At 47.6% G+C, this 6,788-nt stretch overlaps 2 non-coding genes across 2 annotated transcripts; both read right to left on the bottom strand.

Annotated features, from left to right (window-relative positions):
• Nucleotides 1-881: 881 nt before the first annotated feature.
• Nucleotides 882-962, bottom strand: TRNAS-AGA. Its single transcript has one exon. It is a non-coding gene; the product is annotated as a tRNA-Ser (tRNA).
• A 5,754-nt stretch (nt 963-6,716) lies between these two features.
• TRNAQ-CUG lies at nt 6,717-6,788 on the bottom strand. Its single transcript has one exon. It is a non-coding gene; the product is annotated as a tRNA-Gln (tRNA).

Genomic DNA, 6,788 nt, shown 5'->3' with positions numbered 1-6,788 from the left:
CAACTCTGTCCACATATCTATTCAGGGGACACCATCATAGGGCCTAATTACATCAGCCACACTATCAGAGGCTCGTTCACCTGCATATCTACCAATGTGATATATGCCATCATGTGCCAGCAATGCCCCTCTGCCATGTACCTTGGTCAAACTGGACAGTCTCTACGTAAAAGAATAAATGGACACAAATCAGACGTCAAGAACATTAACATTCAAAAATATAACATTCAAAAACCAGTCGGAGAAAACTTCAATCTCTCTGGTCACTCGATTACAGACCTAAGAGTGGCTATTCTTCAACAAAAAAACTTCAAAAACAGACTCCAGCGAGAGACTGCTGAATGGGAATTAATTTGCAAACTGGATACAATTAACTTAGGCTTGAAAAGAGACTTGGAGTGGATGGGTCATTACACAAAGTGAAACTATTTCTCCATGTTATTCTCCCCCACCCCCCACTCTTCCTCAGAATTTCTTGTCAACGGCTGGAAATGGCCCACCTTGATTATCACCAGAAAAGGTTTTCTTCCTTCCCCACCCCCACCCCCCGCCTCCTTCCTGCTGGTAATAGCTCATCTTAAGTGATCGCTCTCCTTACAGTGTGTATGATAAAAACCATTTTTTCATGTTCTCTGTGTGTGTATGTAAATCTCCCCACTGTATTTTCAACTGAATGCATCCAATGAAGTAAGCTGTAGCTCACAAAATCTTATGGTCAAATAAATTTGTTAGTCTCTGTAGTGACTGTCTACCCAAGGTGCTAGAGAAGTGTCACAGCAGCGTTTTAAGTGTAAACAGACTAAGAGATCAGATCTGGCTCCAGTTGACACTGTGGATGGTCAGGCACTAAGAGTGCAGTAATAATAACATCACAGTGCTTCTGTAGTTGGCAGGATTTGAGCCTGCAAGGGACACCCCAATGGATTTCTAGTCCATCACCTTAACCACTTAGCCACAACTACTTGGTGTACAGCTCTTCCACTACACTATCATAGATTCATAGAATATCAGGGTTGGAAGAGACCTCAGGAGGTATCTAGTCCAATCCCCTGCTCAAAGCAGGACCAATCCCCAGCTAAATCATCCCAGCCAGGGTTTTGTCAAGCCTGACTTTAAGAACTTCTAAGGAAGGAGATTCCACCACCTCCTTCGGTTACGCATTCCAGTGTTTCACCATTCTCCTAGTGAAAATGTTTTTCCTAATATCCAACCTAAACCTCCCCCATTGCAACCTGAGACCATTACTCCTTGTTTTATCATCTGTTACAACTGAGAACAGTCTAGATTCATCCTCTTTGGAACCCCCTTTCAGGTAGTTGAAAGCAGCTATCAAATCCCCCCTCATTCTTCTCTTCCGCAGACTAAACAATCCCAGTTTCCTCAACCTCTCCTCATAAGTCATGTGTTCCAGTCCCCTAAGCATTTTTGTTGCCCTCTGCTAGACGTTTTCCAATTTTTCCACATCATTCTTGTAGTTTGGGGCCCAAAACGGGACACAGTACTCCAGATGAGGCCTCCCCAATGTCGAATAGGGGGGAAGGATTATGTCCCATGATCTGCTGGCAATGCTCCTACTTATACATCCCAAAATGCCATTGGCCTTCTTAGCAGAAAGGGCACACTGTTGACTCATATCCAGCTTCTTGTCCACTGTAACCCCTAGGTCCTTTTCTGCAGAACTGCTCCCTAGCCATTCGGTCCTTCATCTCGGTGCATAGGATTCTTCCTTCCTAAGTGCAGAACTCTGCATTTGTCCTTGTTGAACCTCATCAGATTTCTTTTGGCCCAGTCCTCTAATTTGTCTAGGGCCCTCTGTATCCGATCCCTACCCTCCAGCGTATCTACCTCTCCTCCCAGTTTAGTGACATTTGCAAAGTTGCTGAGGGTGCAATCGACACCATCCTCCGGATCCTTTATGAAGATGTTGAACAAAACCGGCCTGAGGACCGACCCTTGGGGTACTCCACTTGATACCGGCTGCCAACTAGACATGCAGCCATTGAACACTACCCGTTGAGCCCGACGATCTCGCCAACTTTCTATCCACCTTATAGTCCATTCATCCAGCCCATACTTCTTTAACTGGCTGGCAAGAATACCGTGGGAGACCATGTCAAAAGCTTTCCTAAAGTCAAGGAACAACATGTCCACTGCTTTCCCCTCATCCACACAGCCAGTTATCTCATCATAGAAGGCAATTAGATTAGTCAGGTCTGACTTGCCCTTGGTGAGTCCATGCTGACTGTTCCTGATCACTTTCCTCTCCTCTTAGTGCTTCAGAATTGATTCCTTGAGGACCTGCTCCATGATTTTTCCAGGGACTGAGGTGACGCTGACTGGCCTGTAGTTCCCAGGATCCTCCTTCTTCCCTTTTTGAAAGATGGGCACTACATTTGCCTTTTTCCAGTCGTCCGGGACTTCCCCTGATCGCCATGAGTTTTCAAAGATAATGGCCAATGGTTCTGCAATCACATCCGCCAACTCCTTTAGCACTCTCGGATGCAGTGCATCCGGCCCCATGGACTTGTGCTCGTCCAGCTTTTCTAAATAGTCCTGAACCACTTCTTTCTCCACAGAGGGCTGGTCACCTCCTCCCCATGCTGTGCTGCCCAGTGGAGCAGTCTGGAAGCTGACCTTTTTCGTGAAGACAGAGGCAAAAAAAGCATTGAGTAAATTAGCTTTTTCCACATCCTCTGTCACTAGGTTGCCTCCCTCATTCAGTAAGGGGCCCAAACTTTCCTTGAATTTCTTCTTGTTGCTAACATACCTGAAGAAACCCTTCTTATTACTCTTAACATCTCTTGCTAGCTGCAACTCCACGTGTGATTTGGTCTTCCTGATTTCACTCCTGCATGCCTGAGCAATATCTTTATACTCCTCCCTTGTCATTTGTCCACTCTTCCACTTCTTGTAAGCTTCTTTTTTTTTGTTTAAGATCAGCAAGGATTTCACTATTACGCCAAGCTGGTCGCCTGCCATATTTATTATTCTTTCTACACATCGGGATGGTTTGTCCCTGTAACCTCAATAAGGATTCTTTAAAATACAGCCAGATCTCCTGGACTCCTTTCCCCCTCATGTTATTCTCCCAGGGGATCCTGCCCATCTGTTCGCTGAGGGAGTCAAAGTCTGCTTTTCTGAAGTCCAGGGTCCTTATTCTGCTGCTCTCCTTTCTTCCTGTGTCAGGATCCTGAACTCGACCATCTCATGGTCACTGCCTCCCAGGTTCCCATCCACTTTTGCTTCCCCTACCAATTCTTCCCGGTTTGTGAGCAGCAGGTCAAGAAGAGCTCTGCCCCTAGTTGGTTCCTCCAGCACTTGCACCAGGAAATTGTCCCCTACACTTCCCAAAAACTTCCTGGATTGTCTGTGCACTGCTGTATTGCTCTCCCAGCAGATATCAGAGTGATGTTCAGGCTAACGCTCTCCCAACTGAGCTACTTCGGCAGCTGCATGGCTCCCCTTTGGCCTGCTTCTTCTCTGTCGGGGATGTTTTGTCAGCTGTGGCACACAAAAAGGATGTTGTTGTGAGTGGCCCAGGAAGCGAGACTCGCTTTTGCCTGCCTTGCTCTGCTTTACTTCCTCCATCACCCTGTTCCTGCTTTAGTTTCCGGGTTAACCTGGAGGCGGAAGCTGACTGGGGGCCAGTGGAGCAGGGAGGAATTTGACCTGGACCCTGAGCTAGACTAGAGCCTGGCGGCAAAAGTCTGGCCACCACTTGCCACCCCACCCTGTTGTTCTGGCTTCTCCTGTCTCCTGTTAGGGCTTCCCCCCCCAAACCGCCTTGCCCCCACCAACCCTAGGCTAGCTGGGCTCCCTTGGGTCACCTGATGGCTGGTCACCCCTGTGGGTGCTGAGCACCCCTCTTCTTCCCCTGGTACTCCAACCCCAGAGCACCCACAGAGTTGGCACCTCTGCCCAGATTAGGATCAGCTGCCTCGGGGAGAGTATCTTGTCACCCCCTGAGTGTGGGACCGGACTGAGTCCCATGGAGCTGCCAACCAGGAGCTGCCTGAGCGAAGCACTGCCCAGATGGACCCTGAACTTCTGACTGCCCCTCCCGTCCCAGGGTCAACCCCCTCCCAGAGCCGGTGCCCCCCAACTCCTCCCAGAGGTAGTGCTTCACAACCCCCCGCACTGAAACCCCTCCCCATCCTCAGCACCCCACTCCCGACCTCCTCCCTCTGCCCCATCCTCAGCACCCTGCCGCCAACCTCATCCTCCCTCCACCCCCTGTCCTCAGCGCCCCTCCCCCAACCTCCTCCTATCCCTACCATCTTCAGCACCCCGCCCCTGACCTCCTCCTCCCCCCAACTTTAAAGACTGGGTAGGGAGAGATGTAATTGAATAGAACTTTGAAATGCAAGTCTGCATTGGTAGAGGTAGAAGAATAGATGTTTGCTCAGTCTTGTCATGTAAGCAAACAAGTCTTGTCTAGGGCGAGAGCTTTGATTCAAAGATCCAAAAAGGAATATTAACTTTTAGGAAGGCTCTTGAGTGACATATTATTATTGTCTATGTCTCTTCAAAGGTTGTAATCACCTGTATCTAAACTGCTTAATGGATAAATTATCCTGTGCTAATTGTCATGATGTTTGGAAGAAGGAAAGTTAAGCCAATTGTTTTCTCAGACCGGAAATGTATCAAAACCTTGGGACACGATCCTTCTTCATCTCAGATCTGCCTTGGGTTTCAAGAGGGGGAAATCCTGAGCCATAAGGATTGAGATCCCCAGTCACTGACTGGAGTCACCCTGAATGTGGACATTGGACTATAACCTGTGGACTATTTCTAAAAGGACTTTTGGTGACTACAAGCTCATCGCTGCTGTGTGCCTGAACCTCAAGAATTGAACTCAAGTCTGTCTCTATATTGATCTTTTAACCAACTCTCTCTCTCTTTTCTTTTTTAATAAATTTTAGTTAGTTAATATGAATTGACTGTAAGCATGTATTTGGGTAAGATCTGAGTTCTCATTTAGCCTGGGTCTGGGGCTTGGTCCTTTGGGGTCAGGAGAACCTTTTCTTTTATGTAATGAAATAAGATTTTCAGAATTGATCATCATATGCTTGACATGTGTGTCTGGATGGAGGCCTGAGGCTGGATACTTTAAGGGAACTACATTATTTGGATGTCTGAGTAATCAGGGAGGTGCTACAGTAGCTGTTTTGGGATGGCTGGGTAAATGTAACTATAGGAATATCCACCAGCATTTGGGGTTTGTCTTCCCCGTCTGTTTGCAGTTCAACCTGATTGAATGACCGCAGCTGGCACCCATGGGCAGCATCGTCACAGTTGGGTGTGGGTGTTAATCTTTTCCAGTCTGGTGTGTGCTGAGCTCACAAAGGCTTTTTGCTCCCTCGGGGTGGGGTGTGGTGTTTGGCCGAAGGTGACAGGGTTTGGGAGCCCTGTGGATGCGATGGGGTGTCTGGAATGGGGCGTGTGGGATCCCACGGTGCCCCTTCCCCTCTGCCTGCGGAGCTGAGGACAGACGGGTCTGAGGAACAGAGCAGGAGCTCTGGACGGAGAAGAGAAATATGAAGATGGCGTCTAAGATGAGGCCAGGTGACTTCTGTGGAGGGAGACATGCTGGACAATGCCAAGGATTGGGGAGACAACCAGGTGTGAGCCCAGGGCACAGGGAGAGCTGGGGGAGGGTGTCTGTGTTATACTAATAAAATAAGACCAACAGGATCTTGTAAAAGGAACAAGGCAAAACACCACATTTATTGTAAATATAATACAAATATAGAAAACACACACGGCTATGTCACTTACTTATCTACAGATACATTCGTACATTGAGTCATACAAGTTCTGCATAGAGGTTATAGTGACCAGCCTGGACGTTGCCCATGACAGAGCACTGGACAGGTGGCCTGGACAAGAGAATGGAGCCGAGTCCATGTCAGATGCGCATCTGATGCTCCTGGAGGGTGGTGTCAGAACCGGAGACTGAAAGTGCTCAGTTCTCAGAAACACGGCTGCTACTCTGAAATCAGTTCTCAGAATCCATTTTTATAGGAATTTAGTCCTATGCCAGCCACACCAGTTAAGGGCTTTCTGCGGTTGTTGTTACAAAAAGTGTCAATCTCCATGACAAAGTATCAGTTTACAGAGTAGAGTCAATTGAGCAGAACCAATTGAGCAAGTCAAGTCAATTGAGCGATTTGCGTTCATAAGTGTCAATCTCAATTACAAGCAAGCCAAAGTGTCAACTCAGAGAGAGTATCCAGAGTAGCAGCCATGTTAGTCTGTATCTGCAAAAAGAACAGGAGGACTTGTGGCACCTTAGAGACTAACAAGTTTATTTGAGCATAAATTTTCATAAGCTACTGCTCACTGCATCGGATGAAGTAGTGGAATTACAAATATTATAAACAGAATTAAAAATATTAAACATATGCCTATATAAAATATACCTACAACCTGGCCCTGGCACTCCTTTCTTCAGGTGCCATGTGGGAAAGAGGAAAAGTGTGGCAGCAAGTACAAACTTGTGGGCATCAGGTGAAGTAGCAAGAATCCCAACCACCAGGTCAAACCACAGGACTGCAGGCATCAGTAGCCAGTTCTAGAGCCCCAACCTATTGTAGTCATCCCGACCAAAGACCTGTCTGCAGAGGGCAGGAGTCACCCAGTAGGAGGTAAACAACTCACACTTGGACAGCCGGAGACAGGGAAGGGGAGCATCTGAGCTCCAGGGATTTACCACAAGGTCCCACTGAGATTTGAACTCAGATTGCAGGATTCAGAGTCCTGAGTGCTGACCATTACACCATGGGACC

This window comes from Dermochelys coriacea, chromosome 22, assembly GCF_009764565.3.
Source record: "Dermochelys coriacea isolate rDerCor1 chromosome 22, rDerCor1.pri.v4, whole genome shotgun sequence".
In the NCBI taxonomy this organism is placed as follows: domain Eukaryota; kingdom Metazoa; phylum Chordata; order Testudines; family Dermochelyidae; genus Dermochelys; species Dermochelys coriacea.
This window is presented reverse-complemented; position numbering and strand designations above follow the sequence as displayed.